General features: G+C 39.0%; 1 protein-coding gene across 1 annotated transcript in view; it reads left to right on the forward strand.

Annotated features, from left to right (window-relative positions):
• The first annotated feature begins 439 nt into the window (after nucleotides 1-439).
• The window catches only part of RAF1 (Raf-1 proto-oncogene, serine/threonine kinase), a 79,388-nt gene continuing 55,008 nt past the window's right edge, over nucleotides 440-24,819 (forward strand). Inside the window, exon 1 of the mRNA XM_075762719.1 lies at nucleotides 440-610. The gene's annotated coding sequence lies outside the window, so the exon portion shown is untranslated. The remainder of the gene's footprint in view (nucleotides 611-24,819) is intronic.

Genomic DNA, 24,819 nt, shown 5'->3' on the forward strand with positions numbered 1-24,819 from the left:
ATAAATAGAGGATTCAGACTATTTGGTTTTGACCAGTGCCAAGGTTTGCGCTCTCGGCAGCATGCTGATCATGGCTGCAATTCCTGGCTTGCAGGGACTTGGGATCCAGTTACATTTGCTGGCGTCAAGCAGACTCTACAGACCACTGTGAAATACTGAATCTAAAAATAAAAGAGTGAAAAAAGTACGAAACCAAAGAGAGTGGGATATTAAAATCCCAGGAAAACTGTAGAAACGTTTGGAAGAGGCACATAAGCAGTCTCAGGGGAAAACACTAACGCATTGGGGGAGTTTAAATTAAGCCGATGGGTTTGCCTTTTTTAGCCCTGTCACCCATGTGACGCTCAAGAGTTCAGCCTGTGGGTCCAGGTATTTCTGCTAACACAAAGAATGCATTAGAGCCTTTTGGAAAGGCAAATCATTCTGACTGTCTCAGCTTCTTGCCTTTGCTCTCCCTAAGAACTGTTAAACCCAGGTGCACTCGGTTTGTGTTTGCACACATCCTCCCGGCCAGGGTCTCGTCTCGGCTTTTGGATTTCTCCTTCGGATCAGAACCGCTGCTGATGGTGCCAGAGGGCTAGCCGGGTGTGGGAAGAAGTTTCAGGCTCTGGTGAGTCTCAGGGGGGGACGGGTCAGGGAGGTGGAGGGGGGGAATATGATTTTCAAAGCTTTTGCAGCTCTTGTAATTGTACAGCGACATAGGGAAGATTAGGGATTCTGTGAATCCAGGCTAGAGGGTCAGGGTTAAATACTTGCTGGACCTGCTTCACAAGGTTAAATTAATTAGTCTGAGATCAGCTAGAAAAGCCCAAGTGCTATTTCTAAAGGGCCTTTCATGAATCTCAGATAAATAATTTCATGGGAATTTCCTCCTTTTCTGAGGAAAAATCTCATAATCTTTGAAATTGTCTTTTCCTATTTAAATATTAAACCAGCACAAGAATAAAGTTTTACCACGTACAAAGTTGCATTTTTAAGCGCGATATTTGTTGTGACTGTCCTTTCCTGACCAGCACGTTTCCATGTTAGGGTTTCAGACTGCCTGTGTTTGAGTTGTTTGTAAAAATTCTTCCTAGATTTAATCGAGATCTATTTGCAGGAGACTTTATTTCTGCCTCCTTTTTGATGCTTTGAAATTTAAACCACGATGACTGTGAAACTGAGGTTTAAAAGTAGATGTGTGTTTGCATAACAATGTATTATATATACACAATACTAGAGCTCCATGGCTACCCGTAACTGCAGTGATAGTGTATCTGCTGTGGTAGCTCCTTGGAAGTTTGCATATAGGTCAGAGGTTTCCAAATGATGATTGAGATTATATATATTATGATTGCATTTTCCAAGTATGCCACAGTTTAGTCACGGGACTCATTAGCATTCGTGAGAGCTGTGAAGTTCTGCTCCTTCACACTGAACTGAAAGTTCAGCTCCCTGTACCTGAACCAGCCCTGTTCCGCGTTGCTGAGATATCGCAAGGTCTCGTCTTGCCTCTTACCTCAGTTTCTTAATGCCTTGCTGCATGGGAGTCTATTGCAGTGGGTGAAGCAAGACGACTCAATACGTTACTTCCCTAGCCTTGCGAGTTATGCAATTTGTAGATTTGCTTTGGTTCTTGATCTTAAGTACAGTAGCTCACACCGTGCTTTCTAAAGAAACCTAGAAGTGATCTCCTGCCAGTATGAAGTGGCTGTTTAAAACTGCATGGGTGTTTTTGTTGGGGGTCCTTCTAATACTCTTAGACAAAACCTCTGTTGTCCCAACTGTGTGACCTTGAAAGTACTTCACATGCAGCATTTTATGCAGGTTAATTTATTTTAATAGTATAGCTAAAATGAAATGTTATAATAACATATAACAATTTAAAAGACACAATCCAAATATTTTAAAAACTGTACTGCTAATTTACATTCCTTCATTTCCCTCATTAACTTTGTAGAAGAAATCTGGACCTATATATTTTAATTTGCAGCAGAGGAAAAGCTAATGGAACCATCAGGCGGGCATTTGAAGCTGTTTCACCATGTCTCAGGCTGCGTGTGTTCTAAACAAAAACCACCTAAAAATAAATATGCAAAATGCCTGTTACTTATGTATATGAACATGGCAGATTCCTTTATAGTTTTGCAGCACATCAGGTTTGCAACTTAATAGCTGATTAAGCGCACCTTACAGTGAGAGATCCTGCAAGTAAAAAGGAACTAAACACATTGCTCTATCATCCTACGCAACTCACCAAGTCGGTGAGCCTGATTTAGCGTAACTCAAGGCAGAGTTTGTGCGAGGACTCACAGCCATTAGGAGATAGCAGAGGGCTAAGGCAGGATCCGAACCCCGCTGAGCTGGGCACTGTACCCTACAGCAGAGGTTCACCTCCTTGCTGTCCAGCCCTGCTGGGCTCCTGTGATACCTCATCCAACTATTGTTTCAGCTATAGAACAAATCCTTTGAAGCCTCTATTTAATAAAGATGAGTGAATAAGCTGATTTTCTCATTAGAACAGAAAACTGTCAAACTTACCCTCTGAGGTTTTAGGTTTTACTTTTTTTTCCTAGATAGTCTGAGGTTTAATACGTTTCAGCTATCTATTTGGAATTCATTTAAAAGAAATAACATTCATTCATATCGTCTGATAGAAAAAAATAATCTTTTTGATGACTGTCCACAGTTGGACAATATCTGGCAGCAGGTCAGAAGTTGCAAGAAAAGCAATAATATCCTCCTTTATCAAAGCCTGTGTCAGCCAGGATATTCAGCACACAGGAAGGTCTGCAGTCTCTGCCTGACTCTGAAATTCTTCAGCTGCCTCAGAATCACAACTTCTCTTAACTCCCTCCATCTTGTGTGTGACCAGGTTCCTTCTCTCTGTGTGTCCACGTTCTTGTGCAACCCTTCCTCTCAGCACTCAGTAAAAATAAGTTATTACATGTGTTGTATGAAACCCAACCCTACCTTTTCTTCTAACTGAAACAGAGGTCAAGACAAAAGGTAGGGGACGTGAAATACCAATTCCTCTTTTCCAAAATGGGTAACTGAGGTAGAGGCTAAGTTGCTCAAGGACACAGAGTTTCCCCGAGCGGTGAGGGAACCTAACCAGACTCACTGAACCTCACAGGAAGCTATGAGTAGCACAGAGTAAGAAACAAGCAGGTTTTTGTACCAGAAAGATCCAGCATAACTGTAGGACAGAATGATGTCCAAATAAACTGAATTTTAGGAGCAGTGGAAAGAGAAAGTTCTGAAGGAGGGTCAAGATTACCAAAAAAGAATTGTAGAAACCTGAAAGATGTTAGCCCAGTCCTAGATCTGTTTCAATGTAGTGAAGAAACCAAGTGATAGGAATATAATTTATCTTCTTTATTCATCTTATCTTCTAAAGTAAAGAGTAAACGTGTTAAAAGTCTCATGCAAAGTCTGGGCATTGTGTACTGCTTTTATTGTGTGTCTCAGAGCACAAACAGTGCTCATGGGCTATGCTCTGGGGAACATGCAAAAGTTTCTTGAGAGGTTTGATGCAGATGTTTGACGTTTCAGGGCTTCAATGTTTAAACTCTCTCTCCACCATGACAAAGGGTAACGGGCGCAGTCTAGGTCCCTCGCAGCCCGTGTAGGAGCCCATGCTGTTAATTATGTCAGTTTGCTAGGGACTCTTAATGAACAAGTGATTCAGCCTGTAAATAAAACCAGCGGATGTCCACCAAGGGGAACTCTATCAGTCTACAAGATGTCAATAGACACATCCTTAACCAAAACAACTCACTCACCAAATTTGAAGCACTTACTTGGAAGGCTGGGCAAACTATAGCTTCAGAGAAATGGTTGGAAAATGCTTAACAGAGTAAAGTTTACTATTTTTCCTTCTTGAGCAATTGTTGCTATTTTATCCATACGGAGACACACACACACATAAAATCATCTTAGGGCAGAGACCCAGCATGAACATTTACAGTCCAAATAACCTGTTGGCAAACTAATAAGCAACAGAAATCAGGATGTTATGTTTGGAAATGACAAGTGGGCATGGTTATCTGTACCACTTGGATGAATAGTGTAGATTATGCGTCATTTCTCAGACAGCTTTAAAGTTTAGCTTACTGTCTTTATATGCTTCATGTAACTCCATCTATTATTCTGTACTTTTTCTTTTGGTTGTATGTAGCCATAAATGTTTCACAGAAGTCAGCTAAGTTTTTGTTAACAGAGTTGTCTAATATAACCCAGGTGTCTCCGCATGCATTTTCACTATTGTCAGCAGCAGGTGCTAGCCAGCCTGGCACTGAGAACAATTTAAATGTGTGCAGAGACTGCAGCGTGCTACCAAAATTCTTTGGTTATTGGATGGTCATAGAAACATTAGTAATTCAAGATCCGCGGTGCTGAGCAGTGTTTATTGACCTCTATAGTAACCCTGCCACCTTTACCTGCAGCTATATTTTAGGGTCACATAACCACTATAGTGGAGTTAGAACTAGCCCTCCGAAGATCCGGGTCACAACTCACTTTTACTGGTTTCTGAAGTCATTAACTAAGGTAGCAGCAGAGTTAATTTTGTATGGTGTTCTTTATGCTTTGCCTTATTTTAAAGAATGATTGCTGGAGCAAGTTGAATGTGTTGCGTCCTAAGTATTATTGAGGCTGGAAAGCAGCCAGAACAACCAAGGAGCAAAACTAGGCAGTTTTCCATATCTACAATAAAGCCCAAGTCTCTAGCAAAGTTATCTAAGGAATCCAGGCTGAGAACAACAAATGAAAAAGGAATGACACAGATAGGGCTGGGCTATAAGGAAACAAAGTTAAGCATTTCATGATTTTGGACAAAGTTTCCTGCATGGTTATGCATTTCTTTTATTCCTCAGAAAAATCTGAGGCAACATACTGCCACTTCAGCAGCTGCATTCAGATTCTCATCTTCTGGCAACCTGGGTAAATCGAAATGATCTTCAGAGAGACAGATCAAAAGTTATTACTCACCCTGGCCCATTCATACATCCTCTAGCCAAGGACCAAAATGTTGTGTATACTCCCACCCAGTATTTTAACTATTTGGTACCTCAGCTATGGTACAATTTGTTGAGTATTGTTCCGTGCTTCTTTAAGAAGACGATGCTTATTGTGTTTTGAATGTTAGAGTGCACTTCAAGAAAAAAAACACATTGCACTTTGAGCAGCAAAACTAAAGCAGCCTCACTACAGATTTATATGGTCTCATCCATAAAACACCTCACTATAATAAATAAGGATATCTTAAGTGTGTTTCTTATTTCAGTGTCACCCCCATAAGGCAAAAACCTCACATAGTGTGGCTAATTCAGCTTTAGGTTAAATGGTGAGTGGCCAGCCTGCTATAGTAAACAGTACAATGTACAATGGTTGGTTCCTGAGTTCTTTCTTTCCTTCAGCTGGGGAATGAGTATGGTTCCTTTTTCTGTCTACAGTTGCTGACTTCCAAGAAACTTTAGAAATTTAATTATTTTTGAGACCTTGGTTCATGTATCAAATATGTTTGAAATTTGGAGCAAGAGATAGACTGAACCATTACATAAGCTTCTTCTCCTTAGGAAAGCGAGCTAATCAAGATTGTTCCATAAAAAGCCCCACACCCAAATGACTATAAGTGCATTTTTTTTACAAACATAGTCCTCTGCCAAACAATAGCCATCAGAACCCCTTTGCCCAGTGGCCTTTTCCTTGGCAGTGATACATGCTTGTGTTTGGTAATGAAGCGTGTATTGTTTGTCATCTGCTTTGAAGAAAGAGTTTACAAGTTAATAGTATTGTCAAGTTACATTTCCAACTTCAATTCAGTTGCATCCAAATCATTACTAGATTACCATTAATCAGGCTGTAGGAGAAAGAATAACAAAATGGAAATGTAGTAAGATTTTTTTCATAGAATGTCAGATTGCTGTACTTTTCCCCTAAGCTCCAAAGCTATTCTGCATTTCATTTCATTGGCAGATATCCCATACTTCCTTAAAATCTGAAGCAAAAAGATTGGGATAAGTATTCTGGGCATTCATGGATGTCAGATTAATATTGTTGGCTACCTACTCTGCATACCGTGATTAAGTCAGCACTCCCCGGATGCTGACTTAATCTGAATTCTGTCTGGATTCTGTCGTTGTAGTTGATGTGGTTGCTACCTACTTCATTTTTGAAGCCTGAATGCTATTTTTTTCCTGGTTTTTGCATGTTCCTATAGTATGGATTGTGCCGTGTGCTGGGGTGCTCTGTGCTCCATCCAGTACCTCTCTCTAGGTGGGGGAACATGAGAATATGGACCGCACTTTTCCTCCTAAGCACAAAGATACTATATCACTCTTATTGGGGAAGCCAGATGAGGGTAGTGGTACCATACCTTTAAACAAGAGCAGTAGCTGCATGCAAAGCCAAAGGATGGACCAGTGTTTGCAAGAAAATGAACTGTGTTCCTTTTGCCACTGAGCTGATCCTTGCACAAAACCCTAGTATACTTCATTTTTAATCATGCTGCACTGGAAGTTTAATTGAATACCTGTTCATTTTTCTACTCAGAATTATATTAACTTTTACAATCAATTGGATACAAGCAGATTCGGTTTGATACTCAAATTTAATACTTGCTTATTTTGATTCCAGAAGGTGTACAGACGTCCCTGCTTAAAGAACCTCATGTCTGAGGATCCTTAGCTTGTTCTCTCCTTTGAATATTTCCAACCAGGGATCACTCTTTTCCCCTGCCTCAAATTTGGTGAGAATCAGCTTTTGATACCCTGGAATGTATCAGGTAGCAGTCAGTGTTGGGGGGGTTAAGACAGAAACCTTCTTACTTTGGAGGAGAAGGATTCCAGAATTCTGTCACAAGGTTTTATTCTACTCTATCTTGTACCCTTATTAATTTGCAGTACAAGAAGAAAGCGTAAATAGTTCCATAAAGAATGTGGACTTTTATTGAAATGGAAGAACACATCCCTCTGGTGCCCAAACATTCTGGTATGTGAAATGATTGTTTGGTTAGGAAAAGCAAAAAATAAATAAATCAAAGTTTTGGCAAGCCTTGGTTTTGCATACCCCAAACACCAGGTAGACACCTGCACAAATATTGTTTGCATACAAATAAAACTGTGAACAGAAGTATGGAGAAAAAAATCTAAAAGCTGAACAACACTATAGAAGCCAAGGCTCAAATCTCCATCTTTTGCAGTATGTCATTATTGAAACAGTGATTAGTTTAAAGTCATTGTATGAAAGGAAAAAAATAGAATAAATATTTTTGCTAAATGATAACACATTCACACCCTCTGACACTGGGGCTTTACTAGCATTTTTACTAGTTGACTGAATTTTATGCAGAGGTATTTTTAGCTGCACCTGTAGGTTGTTTTTGCTTTTTAAAATGTCTACACACATACCTACAATCTTTTCAACTTTCCCACTATATCCACATGCCGATCAAAGCAGCACTACACACATAAAAAATCTTCTCATAGAGAACCTTGCCAACAAGCTATATGAAACAGATGATTCTGCTTTATAATATCCCCAAGATTTACAATGTCCTTTTCTCTTTCAAAAAACGGGGATCCTGCTGGTGAACAATGCAGGACTTAAGCTGTTCCTAAGCAGAGGTTCCAAACACGTCAAGTAGTGTTGAAAGCGCTTCCAAGCCTGGCATATTATGTCAGGGGCTGGTACTGAACCATAGCCTGCTTCCCGCTGTTCACATGTGCTGTATCATTTATAATCCAAGTGTGAAATGGAGGAAAACTGCTTGAACTAAACCCATGCATGTATGGATACCAGGACAATATTTTCTTAAGCTGAACTAAAATTAAGTCTTCCCAACCACCAGCTTATTTTTTCTAACTTTTACTTGAGTTACTTTACTTCTTATCACATACATGGGAATAATTTTACTGTTTTTACTAGGAAACTAGAATTTAATCTATTTGTCTACCAATTCACTGGTACCTAAAAAACCTGGCTAACACTGAGTATCTTTCGCCAACTTTCATATGGAAAATTATTCAACCTTCTTCGTTAGGAAATATGTAGTGGATTTGAAACAAACCTTGTCGTTATGAGAACTAAATGACATGAAACAGTTTTGGATACAGAAACCTGAATCTTCAGGCGGAGAAAGCATTGCTGCTATCTAGAGTAAAGGCTATCCCAGGAAGGGAGAGCCACCCTGCAGGAAGACCTAGATAGGCTGGAAGAGTGGGCTAGCAAGAGCCTTCTGAAGTTCAACAAGGACAAGTGTAAGGTCTTGCACCTGGGAAAACATAATCCAGGAGTGCAGCACAGACTGGGATCCACCTGGCTGGAGAGCAGCTCTGTGGAGAGAGACCTGGGGATCCTGGTGGGCCAGAAGCTCAATATGAGCGCACAGTGTGCTGCTGTGGCAAAGCAAGCCAACAGGATGCTGGGCTGCATCAACAAAAGCATGACCAGCAGAGATACAGAAGTCATTATCCCACTCTGCTCAGCGCTTGTCAGATCACACCTGGAATACTGCGTTCAGTTTTGGTCCCTTCTACACAAAAAAGATGTGGACAGGCTGGACAGGGACCAGAGGAGGACCACCAGGATGATCCAAGGACTGGGAAGCCTGCCATGTGAGGAAAGGCTGAGAGAACTGGGTTTGTTCAGCCTTGAGAAAAGAAGGCTTAGAGGAGACCTCATCACCATCTTCCAGTACTTAAAGGGTGGCCATAAAGAAGATGGAGATTCCCTTTTTATAAGGAGTCACATGGAAAAGACGAGGGGTAATGGGCACAAGTTACTCCTGGGAAGATTCTGATTGGACTCTAGAGGAAAATTTTTCAGAATGAGAGCAATCAGCCATTGGAATAATCTCCCCAGGGAAGTGGTAGATTCCCCAACACCGGACGCTTTTAAGATTTGGCTGGATGGGGTGCTGGGCCATCTTGTCTAGACGGTGCTTTTGTCTAGATGGAACTTTTGCCAAGAAAGGTTGGACCAGATGATCCTTGAGGTCCCTTCCAACCTGGTATTCTATGATGCTATGATACAAGTAAAAGTCATTGATCTCTTGATGAGAATCATAGTTAGGAAGGTGAATGTTTTACCAGAAAGAGAGAAGAAAAATTTCATTAAGTTTACCTGTGTGCTGAAATGACCTTGTGCTTCAGAGAAAGGCAAGGATATTGGCAGACATTGTCTTAGCATGTTTTGCAACATTCATTCTGCACTGTCTAGATTGCATGTGTGATTTCTGAATCCAGTTTCTTTGCTACAGGATTTTGCATTTGGCTTACATGCAATGTGTTCTTTTTAATTTGAATCTGCACGGATATACATCTGCAGCGGTAAGTGGAGACTTGCTGTAGTACAAAAAAAGGATTGTCCAGAAGCGGAACAATGCTATACCGTGGCATAAACAGGGCCTATCTAATGACTGTCTACAAATAAAGGGAAATGGTTTGCTGGGGGAAGGCTGTATTTCTAGTGCAGTATTATCTTGCCCGGAAACCAGGTGGGTAACATTTTAGGGAAACATTTCATGTCCCCACAAGAGAATTGACTTTCTACCCAAAGCTCATGTGTATTGAGTGAAAAGCCTGGTTTGTCTTTGTCCTAAACTATTCTCAGGATTCTAGTCTACTTTCCCACATGTGGAACAAGGCAGAGGCCACAAAGAAAGAATGGGCATGATAATGAAAGAAAGAAAATAAGACAGCAAGCTCTTTGCCTCCCCTCTATGCTCTTGCAGAAAGGAAAAGTCCGTGAAGTTGCTGCACTGCAGAACATAGATCTTTGACAGAGGAAACAGCTGAAGAAAAAGTACTGTACCAGTCATAGTGGTTCTACTCTTTGGGAAGCTGGACATTTACCCTCTAAGTGAGAGGGCAGACTTTTGTCCACTGACAGACAAGTAGGCTGCCCAGTGACCACTGTCTTCATCTGGAGAAAATAGACACCTGGTAAGGACAGTAAGTGTTTTATGTGCTGGTCAGGATGCCTGGAGGAGGAAGAGGCTATAGGAACAGCTGGAGGAACAGAAGGCAGGACAAATTCAGTGTTTCTCAAACGGAGGGAAAGGGAAGAGTTAGTATTTTAGTTCAAGCCCTTCTTTTTTTTTTTTCTGCCATAGACCCATTATCACTGCATGCTAATTTGCATTTAATACTGCAGCCTCCTCCCCACTTTTAACAGCTCGACATCTTAATAGCAGAATCTTTTCAAATTGTGACATCAGAAGATACTTTACTGTAATGCATTTGCCTAAGTGCAAAGTGCCAAATGCAAACTAACAAGAATAACCCTGATTTTGCAAAATGGGGAGGAAAAGTGGGTCAAGCTTAAGCTGATCTGCTGAATTGCTAAGCACCTGAAGCTAGTGGGTAGCAGCAGGAATTGCAATTGCTCGTTGAGGTTCTTCTTGTCTTATTAAATCAAGTCAATACTTGCTCAATGATCAGAATCTCTCTCAGCTTCAATCTTATGTTGGAGCTCAGGGGAGGAGACTTGCATGCAGGCTTCATTGTTCTTCTTATAAGAACTAATAAACAGCATAAAAATGGAAGCATGAGCGATCTGTCTTGCCTGGGGATATTATTGAAACCTGGTTACATGTAGATTCGTTCTTATTTGGTGATGGCAACTCCCAATCTGAAGTCACCTGTAGCAGATGAGGAATTCCTTGGGTGTATCAGATACTTCATTTACCTTTGGGCAGATACCAAGAGAAATTACAGGTTAGTTAGCTAGTTCAAAAGGGAAAAAAAATGCATTGCAATTAGAGAGCCCATTATAAGCAGGAGACTAATACCTGCTAAGCTGCATTCTGGGATGTTGGGATCTGTTCCCAATGCCATCAGATGACATGCAGAAGAAGATGCAGTAAGTACAAGGCTTTGATTTTGAAATTATATACATAAATATATATTTTTTTTTATCTGAGGGAAGATTGTAATCACCATTTAATCAAAGATAAAGTTTTCAAGGTGCAGAAGCAGCTCTAGTCTTCTTCAGATTATATATTAAAGTTGGCTGTACATTTATAAATCTTCTTCTGTCATGAGCAAGGGTTTCAAATTGTGGATATGGTTTTACTTTGAACAGTATATCATATATTGCTCACTAAGTACAAAAAATACATGGTTACTATCCTGAGAGAACTAGGCATTTAACGTATGATAAATTGATACTAAGTTAGTTGTGAAAAGCATTTAAATACCCTAACTAATTTTACACATGGACTGGAGACAGCTCTAATTCTTTGTTTCCACAAGGTACATGAGACCCTTGTGACAGTTTTGTGACCTGTTTGAATGTCTTCAGCTCATACATTAAAAAATTACTGTTTAAAAATACTTTAAGTATGCAGATCTTGAAGCCTATGTGGCAACACTGACTCCAGCAACCAGAACTCAGGAATTTACACAATCCCTGCAGTTAGTTTACAAACTAGTGGCTGTGCAGCCTAACTGGCTATTTTATCTTCCTCTGCTCTGATTAACCCTTTCCCATCAAAGTTTCCACCCCTATACTGTGTTGAAGGAACTTGTATCTGAAAGACTAGTAAGAATGCTCAAATTAATGATATGCTACTTTATTAAATCATTATTTTTAGATTTACACAACAGTCAATTCTTTAAGAGGAGTTCAAATATGTCTAGAATGCCGATTAGTGTAGTCTTGTGTATGTGAGCGTAAGGGAAATCTCTTCTCTATCCATAAAAATCTTTCTCTGAGTACATGCAAATATAGATCTCTGAGATCACATCAGGATAGTTAAGAATTTCCTGCTGCTATGTTGTTTTTGTCACATTGCTCCTGCTTTCTACTGTACAGAAGGAAATAGTAGCCAAGGGATGTAAGAGAACAACTGAACCCAATGTGACTCAAGTATCTATTATAGAAAGTGGCTGCAATGTAAAGGAACTGTTTCCTCTGGCTATAAAAGTGAGGGATGATAATAGCTATCTTTTTGCAGATAGGCAGCCCTGAATTTCAAAATCAAGTTTATAGTATCCTGTCTTGCTAATTAATGACATATCCATTTGCCAGACTGAAGCTGTAAGAACTAGCTTAGTGCAGAGCTGTGAAAAACAACCCAAAACCTGATTCAATTCCACCTAACCCACCCACCTCAGTCTCCCTGCCAGCTTCCTGGATTTAATTGCTCTCTCCGATCTTGCGAGTGAGTGCCTCCCACAAAGTGTTTTCCAGCACCTTTCTGAATCTGGTTTCTTTCACAGGCTTTGCATTTGGATTCCTTCACATATTGCCAAAAGCTCACAGTCCTTTCCTCAGTCTCAAAACCCAAAATAAACGCTTTGCCTACCTTTATCTGGTTCTCTTTGCAATTCTCCTTACAGACACAAAGCTGAAAGAATGCTGACAGCCCAATTTCCTTCAGGAGTATGCAAGCAGTTAATATTGTTTAAAGAGCTGATGAATCTCTGAATTTCTAACTCGCGTGAGCATATGCTACTTCTATTCAAAGTTTATTTGCTAACAAGGGCTTGTGGAAAATTTATTTCACCAAAGAATTACTCAAATTCTTGAGTGTGGGCTAATGAAGAACTGTTACATAAACCAGAGCCAAGTTTTACACATTTAGGGCTTAATCAGAAACTTGTGCAATATTGTTTATGTAATTGTTCAGTTTCAAATTTGGTTGTTACACCACTTCAGTCTAGATAGATGCCATAGTACATAATAAGTACTCATACTCTGATCAGGATGATTGTATATGAAAGAGATTACTAACTAAAGTGTTAATTTATGGACAAAGATACTAGACATGAACCATGGAGTCAGTAGGACCATCATTCTTTGATACAGAGTTTGGTGAAATGAATGCTTTGTGCTTGAAGTACCAGTACAGCCTTCATGTTAATACTTCTTATCCAGTGTTTGCCTCTCTTCCTATTTTCCACACCCACCACACCTTTATATCATTAACTATCAACTTATATAAAAAATATCACCTATGCTACTGCACCCTGCCCTTTTGATTAGGATAAACTGCACCAAGTCCTACCTTTCCATATCCTGTATCTCCAAATGTGAGTTGATGCATACTCAATAGAGACATTTTTGTCTTCAAAAGACAGGTTTTTTTATTCTCCTGGTTTCAATTGCACACTAAATGCTGAGATGATAAAAAGATATGATCTCATTGCTTAAGTGTCTCCAACTACCAGTGGATTAAACTTGTTTTTCTTATTCAACAAGAAAAATGCAGTATTTCACAGCCCTTTTCAACACAGTTGTATAAACCTTACTGCAGTATCAGTAGCTTTTTACATCCATGTTCTTTTTTTAAAAAGGCCAGACAGGAAACAAAAACATACTGGTCATGTTAACAGAGCTTTGGTGGTCCCTCTTCTATAGTGTAGAAGTAAGACATGCAATATTCAAGTCTGTCTTTCCCTAGTTTATCAACACTGCCAGTGAAGGCTGTGCTAGAGGACTGGTAGGTATATCTATCTTTAACATCGTTACATGTCTAAAGGTCAATAAAACTGACTGGAGTCATCTTAAGCATAAATACTTATAGTAGCCCCCAAGGAATATGTATATATTACAGTTGCTTTCTAGGCTGACATCCATAATAACTTATCTTCACTGTTATTTTCATTTCTTCTACCTACACTAAAACTGGCATGGATATATTGTGATCACAACTTCTCTTCCAATGTAGCATATATTGTAAGTACTTGAATGAAAAAAGACTATGTATCTGGTTTGAAGTAAGCACAAAGATAACGTAAAACATTCAGATTCTCTCGTGTTCATATAATTTAACTGCTTAGAGTCCCATAAATTATCACTTGATGAGCCTTAAGATTCTGCTCCAGTGGAATTTCTTGGGTAATATCAAAAGCAACTGAACAAGTTAAGAATGAAGTACAGCTTCCAGTCTAACTGTAGCGTTCGATACTGACAAAAGCAAGACTTCTTTCAAGAAAAAAAAAAAGCAATTGTCCACATAAACTGTAATTGCGTTCTAACAGGAAGCAAAAGATGCTTAATCTGTTTCAGAAGAAGTAGAAATTAGTCATACACAGATTAAAATCTATTCATATGCAAAGATTACTCATCTATAAATTGCAGCTACTTTCAGATGCGGTGTTAGATTACTTACTATACCCTGAAAATAACTGCAAACCAGTAGAGAATATTTATGTGTATTTCTTTCAAGCTAATTACTTATGCAAAAATGCATCTGTTGGATGACACTGATGAAGCTCATGATTTTCAAATATTTCCTTGTCCTATGTGGTGATTACTCAAAATCTATCTGTTCAGAAAGAGAACTCATCAAGAATCTTTCAACAAAATGCTTTTTCATTGGAAAATGAGATTCAAAGCCAAAAGTTTTGCATGGAAATGAATTTATTTTGGTGAAGCTTTGTCTCGGAACATTGAAACCTTTCCTGACAAAAGTTTCTGGTTTAGATGAGACATCCCTTCATTCCAAATTATCAAATAATGTAGGCCAACTGCTTGGAACAAAATAAGTTCTAGGATTTTGCTCCTATTCATGTGTATTTATACAAAGTAAAGCAGTTCCATCAGGAGAGACTGAAAGACCTATTGAAAACTGGCCACCAGAGCTGGGTTTGGGTACCTACCTTGGTTATGGCAGAACCTGAGGACTTAGCGTGTAGAGAAGAGACTTTACCCCTAATGTTTGTATTGTTTTATTGACAAGCTTCAAAAATGGTCTTGGCTTTACCCTCCAAAACTTCTTAGGGGGCTCTTCCCAAAACAATTCTAGCTTGTGATTAAGTAACTTCTAATCCAGAAGGAATTGTTTTGCAGTTTCCAAATACAGTTGCACTGTTATGGGACTCAAGCTGGGGAGTAGGAGATGTGCAATCATTACAGCTTAAATAAGCCTGGAGTCCTCCCTTCAGACAGAAGTAGTTACAAAAAGTAAAACCTGAAGAAAGCTAGTGTGTGTGTGTATATATGACTTGCAGCTCATTCTGTGAAGAGGTTACGTAGTTGAATTACTCAGTAAGCTTAAGTAGCAGAGAACTAACTTTCTTTAAAGCAGAAGCATCCTACTTGAGCCTTTTGCATACAGCACCACAGCAATCCTCATTTTTCAAGGGTTTTCAACTAACTGTCCCTCCCCTAGCACCATCCCCTTTCATACTAAGTAGAATCTAAAAGACTAGATTCCTCCCTCTCCAGTATGCTTTGGGAAAACAGATGGATCATAATTTTCTCCTTTTCCCTCATGGTCTAGTCTTGGAGACATCACTAAAAAGGAGAGATTAAATACTTTTTTTTTGGGGGGGGAGGAGGAGTAAAAACCAGACCCAACGTGTATATTGTTTCCTGAATTCTTTTCCTATATCTTAATGACTGAGTTCTATGTCTATGACTTCATGCCACTTTCTGTATTTCAATTACTTAACCTTCAGCTAGCACTCTTTATACTAGCTATGCATAGACTCTCAGTGTTGAATAGTTGGAGAGTACCTTCAACTATAAATTTGATGCTGGTATTGCAGAATCAACCTCAAAAAGCATAGGCTGGATCCCAAAATATCCCAAGGAAGAAAACTTCCACAACACAAACCCAAGAAAAGCATACGGAGTGTGTGTATACTTATTTATTTGATTATCCAAGCACTCTGAACTTGTAATGTCGGTAATGTTGCCAATTCTCCCAAATGTACAGAATGCAATTTGCCTTTGGGGTACAGGAACTTTTGAAACTGCCTGATAATAAAGGCTTCCAGGAACACCCCACATTCTGTTCCACCATCCTATCTGCTCACATCAGTTAGTGATCCACCTGATCCCTCATCAATGCTTAGAGTAGCCAGCTTTCATTTAATCATGGTTTTGATGCCCCTACATACATGGTGCCCTTAGTTACATTCCTGTTCCTTGTGGGCTGCAGTGTGCATCTGCTTCGTCCACAGGCTTGAGATGGCTTCTAGGCTGGAGTCCTCCAGTCAAACAGAGGAAACCCTAACTGTCCTTCAGTTTACCTCCATGCTGAGAGGGACAGCAAAGCCCAACTGAGCCACCATTTGCAGGAGCAGTAGGGAGAAGGGACAAGGGCTGGCCTGGACTTCTGCACAGTTTCTGCTTCCTTTCTTCCTGAGGGCTGCATTAATGATTCTGCTTCCCATTTAAACTCAGCTGAAAAAAACTCATATTGGGTACTGAAGGAGAGAAAGAAAGGCGCATCTGCCTTGAAGCGATGACCTAGATGCTCTACCCCAGGAGACGGGAGTAGCAGATAATCAAAGGAGACTTCCACAGACAGGGTTAAAAATGATGTGACAGCTGGAGTCGCTGGATTTGCAAATGACTGGCTGGATCACAGGACAGAATAATTCTGCTCTTGGTAGAATCATGAGAATTAACAACACTGTACTGTCAAAGTTCAAAGGAATTGGCCAGGGACTATAGTCTGTTCCTCAAGCCAGACCAAGATTATATCATGGATGAGCCATACCACTAATGATATGTGGAAGAATTTCCCTTTGCAGAATTAAACACTGAGTTGTTATATGACTGGCTTCAGGAGATCAGAGCTTAATGCAAACAAAAACTTGTTTGTGGCCAGAGAATTCAAGATAAGTTGTTGCTACGTAACTTTTTATTTTAAATTTCCCACTGGTAGTCTGCATACATTTTCAAAAAAAATTTGTAAGCTATTCTCCAGAACTGCTGGAATGTTATATCTCAACAGAGTTTAATTGTCCTCTCTATTAAAGATTAGATGAGTGAAAGTAAGAGAAAACTGCATGTCACAGGACAGCTTGGAAACAAAGTGGTCCTCACCTTTATTCTTTAGGGAACTTGCCGATTTGTACCCTCCACTCGCTTTTGATACTTCTCAGACACAATTTTGGACCAAAAAAATAATATCCGAGGGGCAGTTGAGGATCTCTCCAACTACTGCAACATGAGCTGAGTGTTAATTTTCTTCCTTCATTTACAGGCCATGGGTAAAACAGGGCTGCTAGCCAGAAAAGTGCAATGTTCATAGTATTATCATGTCATCTCACAATGCTGAGAAGTAACTCTTAATTTTGATTCTGTTTATGTTTTGGACAGCAAAAGCAGACTGTTTATGTTTATGCTGCAAGTATGCTAGTGAAACTCTTCCTAGGTAGACATATGAGATTTTATAAATGTCTGGAGCAAATGTACAAATGCTAGGAGTTGTAAGAATGCAAAAAAACCCCACGAACCCCCTCAAAAACCGTAAATCAGAACAAGTTTTTTCTAATGGAAAAGGATATGCATGTATGTGCTTTTGGAAAGCATGCCCTTCTACAATTAATTTCTCTCCTGGTTACTGAGAGTCTTTTTCCCACTTTGGTCCCCATGCCCCGTAGCAAAGAGAGGCAGATGCCTCAGCTGAAGAAGGAGCATGTTATTTGTAGGTGGGACGGTCTCTTACAGGTGTGAGGCTTCCTGTGCACAGACACCTACATCTACTTACTCCTGCCTGACTTCCATGGTACACTTTCCCCTTATCCACCAGAAGTGGAATAACACTTATATAGCTGATTCATGGCTGAAGTGGGAACTTTATGTAGTAAGTAGTTCTGTTTTCTATTCTAGCATGCTCTTTAATCTTTCTTCCTGTTCAAAGTGTTAAAGGGGTTTGTTGTTGTTTTCCAATGCCTCATTCTTCATTAATGCAGTTTGTTGGTGTATTTTGGTAGCTTTCCAGTGTTAGTAGACATTAGAGATTTTTCTTGTTGATATTCCAGTTACATCCAATGCTAGCAGGGATTCTGACTATGTCCCTTGTATAACCAATGTTGATGCCTCATAAGCAGTTGAAAGTGTTGAAAGAAGGGAAGCATGCCTGTTTCCATTTCAAGGATAGAAAATTGAGTCATCACAGGCTATGGACAAAACATTTTCCAGATATGTTCCAAAATATTAGAACTGACTCCTCAGTACAGTAATAGCCAGGAGTCTTGTGATGTTTAGCTTACCTTTTCTTCAGCCTTCCCCACTGAGGTATGGAAGTGTGAAGTAAGAACAAAGAGCAAGACTGAAAATTGGAGACTAAAACTGTCTCTACTGTCTCACAAAGACAACGTCTGTGATTACAGCATGACTCACCTTCCGGAGGCTTCGAACCTCTTGGTACTGCTTTGGGCATAGCTGGAGCATGTGCTGGTAGACATGGTAGAAGGGCAGTAGCTATGGGTGCTCAGGTGGGTCGTGCTTATAGCTGCTCTGGAGACTGCTCTTTCAGAGCCCTTTAGACATAGCCCAAGTACACAGACATGTGGAAGATGCACAGCAGAGCTGACAGTTTCACATCAGTCTTTCTCATTCAGTGTCGCCAAGTCCTGTGACTCCCTTGAATCATGTGAATCTGGTGAGGACTAGTATCAGTCTTGTGAGGATATGAGAAGTTCCAGCCCCGCTGTGGATTTCAACCCTCCACAGGACAGAACTTTTCTGAAAAGCTGCTTTCCTTCTTTCTGTATCGCTAGAAGTAGTGGCAACAGCAAGACTAGGACAGGAAGCAGAACTAAGGTGCTGTTAGACAGAAGTGAATGTGGGGGTGTGAAAGAGCTCTTGAATTCGAGGTCATGTAAACTTGAGAATGGTGATAATAATATGAAACATGCTATCCCTTATCTTTGGGGGTAGCTGAGGGTGTAGAAACAAAGAACCCTCTGCAAGGGACAGATCTAATCCTTAGATAGGGTTGTTGTTTGTTTTTTTTTTTTTTCTTTTTTCTTTTGGTGTAATCTCACAGTTTTGATTCAATGATTTTGAAGCTACAGCTGTGGCTAACAATGGATACACTCTGTTACAGCCTTGCTACTTCACAATTTTTCTCAACTGATGCACTTTCACTAACAAAGTAATGATGGCATTCTTGAAAATATCTCTCTTGTGCTTAACTTAGTCTCAGAGCTAGTAGACATTTAACATCTGCTTAAGCATATTTCAATTACTCACCTAAAAGTGACTTGACTAAGTAGTTTCTGGTAGAGCCACAATTTGAGCCCTTCACTGATTTAAATCCAATGTCTTTGTAGTTGTTGCTCATTATAATCTAAAATTTGCTATAATATTGTTTATTGTACATTTTATCTTAAAACCACATTATTTCCCTACTAACACCTAGTTCTATGAAGAGAATTAAATGGCATAAAGCATCACACTTGAATATTCAAGTACTCCTGAAGAAAAGAAAACTGGAATTAATGGAGCTGGATAATAAGTGTAACTTCAACAACCAGGAGCTATGACAGACTCCAAAGCCAAATGAGTCTGTTGCTGAACTCCTCAATGGTGTTATGATGTGGTAGAAAGAGAAGATAACACAAAATCTATTTACGGGCTAATTTAAATTCAAGTCCATGTCTAAAAGACAGACCTGACAAGTCATGTGCACTTCATAGCAGGGCCACTTTTTTGTTTTCTTTTTCTTAAAGAAGATTCTAAAACTTTTTTTATTTTTCTTTTCTGGCCATATTCCATGCTGGAAGGAGCAATGCTCCTCTCATGTGGTTTGAAATATGCAGCCACTTGGCCAATGATCTCGTGCACCAGGGCATATGGAATGACGCTCTTTGCTTGCATTAGTGTATTAGCACACTGCATACAGCTATTAATTTTCTTTAACCATTCACAGCTCAGCACTGTGGTGTGTGTTTTCCAATATATTCTAATGGAAATCTTGAAAGTTGTTTTATTTTCTCTTTCTGGCTTCCTTAGAAATGTTTTAGGATTACATTTTTAATAAAATCTCTCCAAAACACTTCAGATTTTGGAAAACCTTTTCCCGGGGCATATTACTATAGGAGTGGGAGAGCAGGCTAGCAAAACTGAAATGCAATCCACTGCCTTCTGAATCTCAGATTTCCTGGGTACCTTTATTTGCAAGAACATATGGTAGAAAAGCAACAGCCCAAAAATCCTTCATATCTCAGGAGTGATGAACCTTCTTCAGGAGGACAGAACCTCATAATGGGGTTGCCTAACACTCCCATATCTAGTTCTGTCCTTGAACAGAAGGAATTAAGTGGTTCTATGATGATGCATTTAATGCAGAGTAACTTTTCCAGAAATTAAGGTCTTATCCACTACTACTGTGCAGTGCTTTGCACTGCTATGCCAAGGTTAGTGTAAGATTTTTCTATCATGGGATACTGATGTAAGCATCAAACGCATACAGATGAATGCTGCCCTTGACCTGATTCAGTGCACTAGGGCTAACCTTTTTGTTGGTTTGTGTTTTTTCCTAGAGTTTCACTGAATATAAATTTTTCAGTTTAAAAAAAGCAAGGATTTATTCCATGTTCACATTACATCACTCCATGTGACTCCTCCTGTGGCTATTTTCGTAGCCTGTGGTCATATCGCTTAGTTCCTAGAATTAGGATGATAAATTTTAACACTGAACATTTATTTAGTTGGTAAGCTTCTGTATTTTTTGACTGTAGAGTTCCTCATTTTACTTCTCTTTTGAGCCTGGCTTTTCTGTAAACTGTCTGTTTCCTATATTAGGTGGAGTCTGCTATACTTTCCAGAATACCTGCATGGAAAATGTTATTTCTCTTTCTTCTTCCTCACTCCCCGCTTTTTTTTTTTCTGGTGGGTGAGTGTTAGGGGATTTTTGTCAGCAGTCTGGGATGACAATCATGTGTGCTTTAAACTTGTTTTTTTAAAACATGCTGCACACTTCAATGCTGTTTTGTGTTGCCAAGAAACATGCCATGTATAAACAAAACCTCTGAGACCACCATCTCTTTATATACTCTATGTATCTTTATTCCAGAAGTTAACACCCCAGATGTTTCTTAAGGATACACCTGTCAAAGATTTTCAGGTTATCTGCAAAATTTTTGTAAATACAGAACAGCTTTTTAACCCTTCATATTAAACCAGATGGTATTTCTGCTTCACTATAAAAACTTTTCCAAGTATTTTTACGTCGTATTGCTATTTTTTTCCTCTAGTTTCTGTGTGTTGGAGAAACAACTGTGTGTTTACCCTACTTAATTAAACAAAGGTCAAGCAAGGCAAAACATGCACCCTCCAGAACTTTGGGAGGATTTTGTGAAGAAATAAGAGCATCACTAAATCTGAGATGTATTTTTTCTAAAAAGCCTAGGCAGTTCTGGTTTATCAGATCAAGATTCCGACAGCTATGGAGTATTCAGAGAATAGATCTGGATCTAAACCTTGTGTCCTAAATCCTTTTCAAATTAGGAGATGCAATTGAGTTAAACTAGAAACAATTTATATCAATAGATAGATTACTGAAATACCAAATGGGCAGATGTTCTGTCTTCAAAATGTGCCTGAACTACAGGGTTCTGACTAATGCCAGCTTGACCAAGAAGAATAAGTAATCAGACTAAAAGGAAAGTAATTGACTAGCCATTCAGGATGGAAATCAAGCAAAATCAGATCAGCACAGACCAGAAATAGGAAAGAGATGAAAATGTCTCAAAATTACTTAACCAAGATGCTGTCACTTAAAAAGTGACGAACTGTGATAATATTTTTGTCATATTGGCTGCATTTTGTAAAAGTAGAAATTAATTTCAAAACAACTGTATATATACCTTTTGGTGTAATTCTATCATACTTCATGTACTTGCTATATATAGCAAAACATTAAGATCTGTATCTTAATATTTCAGAGATGGATCTGTAAGTTGAAATCTGGTAATGTGGTTCATAGATGTCTTTAAATGTGGTAATCAAATTATGAAAAGTCCCATTATGCAAATGGAAGGCACCTGCTTTGTAAATTAGTTCTAGAACTGTCAATAGGGTACATGTTCTCGTCTGTACTGAGACAATACAAACCTGAAATATTCTTACATATCAAGATTTCGATGTTGTTCAATTTTAGCATATCTCATGTAGCTGGAAGTGTTTGACAGTATAGTGAAACTGCAGGATAACTTACCAAGAAGTGAAGATTATTGCTGTTATACAATAAGAATTATGGGGCAAGTTGTATAGTTGGATATTGAAACAACTGATTGCCAGCCTTTTGGTCCTCAATTTTGTTCCCTATCTCCCTCATTAATTCACCATGTGCCCTTAGGCAAATCAATCTCTGTTTTCATTTTAAAGTAACAGCTAAAAGGATAAAATGCTTGCAGGTGGTTTAGAGTTTAAAGATGCTGTTCTAGAGAGTCAACATAAGCTACTGACTTTAAAAAAGACTGAAAAGATCTTTCCCTCCAAACCTAAGAAGGATAAACAGTAGAACAAAAGACCACTATTAGCTGCAAGCAGTCATCTGTCAAAAAGTGTAAGTTGTTTCTAAATGAGAATTTAAAAGCTCTTGGCTCTGGTATTGTAAATATAAAATCATAGTAAGGAGAACACAAAACCCAAAAGGCAACTTACAGAAAGTATAAATCTGTAAAAGACTTTAAAATGCACAGAAATAGAAAATCAGCCTCTAATTCAGGAAACCCTTACACTGATTGCTATAACATGGGAGGTCACAGTAGGGAGAAAACACCTGTTTTTTGTTTAGAGCATGCTTCCTAATCATCTATTACTGGATTTGTTGTGGTTTGTGAAGTGCTACGAGAACCTAGGACAGGAAATGCCTACACACCAGAGTACCTACTTTCTGAGTTTACCTAATTCTTATTCAAATCTATATTTTTAGTCCCTACAAGATGACTAATAGGCATGTGAGAGGTACTTGTCTTGTAACTTTATATTACTCTGTCATCCTTTTATTTCCCCAGTTGAAAAGTCCTAATCTAGTTAGTTGCTTATCACGAGGAAGCTGTTCTATATCTCTAAAAATCCCTGCTGCCCTTTTCTGTTCCTCTTTTAATTTTATTAAACATATATTCTAGCACAGGAACAGATCTGCATGCTGTATTCAAAATGTGGGTACATCCTTGACTTACCCAATGCAATAAGTACGCTCCTCTGTTTTGTTCTCAGATCTCATCCTAAATTCCTAACATTATTTCTTGTCTTAACCATTGCTGAGTACTGAGCTGGCATTTTTAGGGAGCTGTTCACAGTAAATCCCACATCTCTAGCTGGCTGACAAGAGCTAAACCAGAACCCCTTACTGTTAACATATGATGTAGGCTGCCTTTTCTTAGACTGTTGCTTTGCATTCATTTGCATGAGATTCAATCTGTTTCGTCATCTAATGCTGTGTTTTTTCAATGTATGTGTTTTAGTCTCAACTATCTTGAAAAATTGTGTTTATCAGCAAACTTTCTTGCCTTCCTACTTCTATTGTTCATTGTCACAACCTTTTGAAGAAGTCATATGGGCTTTTTTCAAACCTGACAATACCTATAGTGTAAGAGGTAAATTAATTACAACATGTGGCATTTATCAACAATAGACAAAAAACCTAATTTAGCAACTTCAGCTCTGTATATAATAATATTACTGCTTATGTTAGTGTGATAAACAGATGAGTAAGAAGATACAGCCTTTGAGATATACTTTATATATGCAAAAAGATACTCTTTCTGGGATCATAGAGTTTCTAACAACTCGGGCTGGAGTTTCACAAACCAAGTAACTAGATCCGTAGGCTGTTGCCAAACAGGGAGATTCTGGTCTCTGCACACCTCATCCACTACTTAAGCCTTCCTGCTCATCCCCGTGCATTGATCAAGAAGTGTTGGGATTGTGAGATTAGTTCACGAAAACATTAAACCCCCTGACTCACCATGCAGTGTCACGACTGCTAGATCGGGTGTGAGAGAAGGGGCAGAAATGTGCAGCTGGGCCTGAAAGGGCAAAAAGGGACCGTCCCTTTGGCAGCAGTATAGAATTAGACTGTGTTACATGATTTGTGAAATGGCACCTAAGCCTTAAGGCACAGCAGCGCTCCTACTTTTTCTTTCCCGAGGTACACAGAACTTCACCAAATCCACACTTTTTTTCCATGTGACCGCCAGGAACATAGCCCAAATGCTCTGATGCAGTGTGAAACTTTAACCCTAGACAAAAAACCATGAACTGCTTGTCTGCATTATCAGACTTGTGACTTTTTTTTGAGCGCATCATCTGTGATCGTTATGTGGGTTGGTGCTTATGCTGGAAGTGAAAGCTTGTGTCAGGAAATTATGTCAAAAAAAATGAAAAGTTCTCTCATTAAATGTAAAGACTGAGTCAGTTAATACTGTCTGATAGTGTCTAATTCTAGTAAGAATAACTTTCAAAACATTTTTAGCCTAATTTTATAAGTTCTATGATTCAAAAAGCCCCCTGCAACCTCTTAATTATAAATAGATAAATGCAGTTGGCGTCCTCAGTGGGAAAGCATACTGGGTGGTATACATCTAATGCAGTGCAGGTGATGCAACAACTTTGGAACTGATGGCAGCAGTGAAGGCGGGGGAAGACAGAAATGTATGAAGGCAGATAGTGATTAAGGCTGCCTGGTAACAGTAGCCTTTCTGCTGTTTGTTTATTCTTGTAATATCAATGGGAAATCAGAATAACAAGTTCAAGTTAAGCTTAAAAATAAAGCAGCTTAGACTGTTTGAAGATAGATGCTAATGTAACTGAAAGCAATTGTATAGCATATCAACAGTTGCTTCAGCATGACATACTGACATTCATGATTACATTCCTTTATTCCAAAATGCTAATGAAGACCAAGACTGTTATGCCTTGTAGTAAACAGTTGTGGTAAGAATAATATCTATATGGCTTACTGCTTTGAAAGTTTTCTACTGCATTAAGTTGTTATGTAAGAGTAATTCTAGAGTCTCTCCTTCTATGACAAAAGTTTCTTGAAATTGCTGTTCTTTCTTTTCCCTGAATGAGGAATGCAGTATTCAATGTGAAAACTACCTTTTTCACAAGAAAATAATTAATTTTTAATAG

The sequence above is a fragment of the Balearica regulorum genome, chromosome 10, assembly GCF_011004875.1.
Source record: "Balearica regulorum gibbericeps isolate bBalReg1 chromosome 10, bBalReg1.pri, whole genome shotgun sequence".
In the NCBI taxonomy this organism is placed as follows: Eukaryota; Metazoa; Chordata; class Aves; order Gruiformes; family Gruidae; genus Balearica; species Balearica regulorum.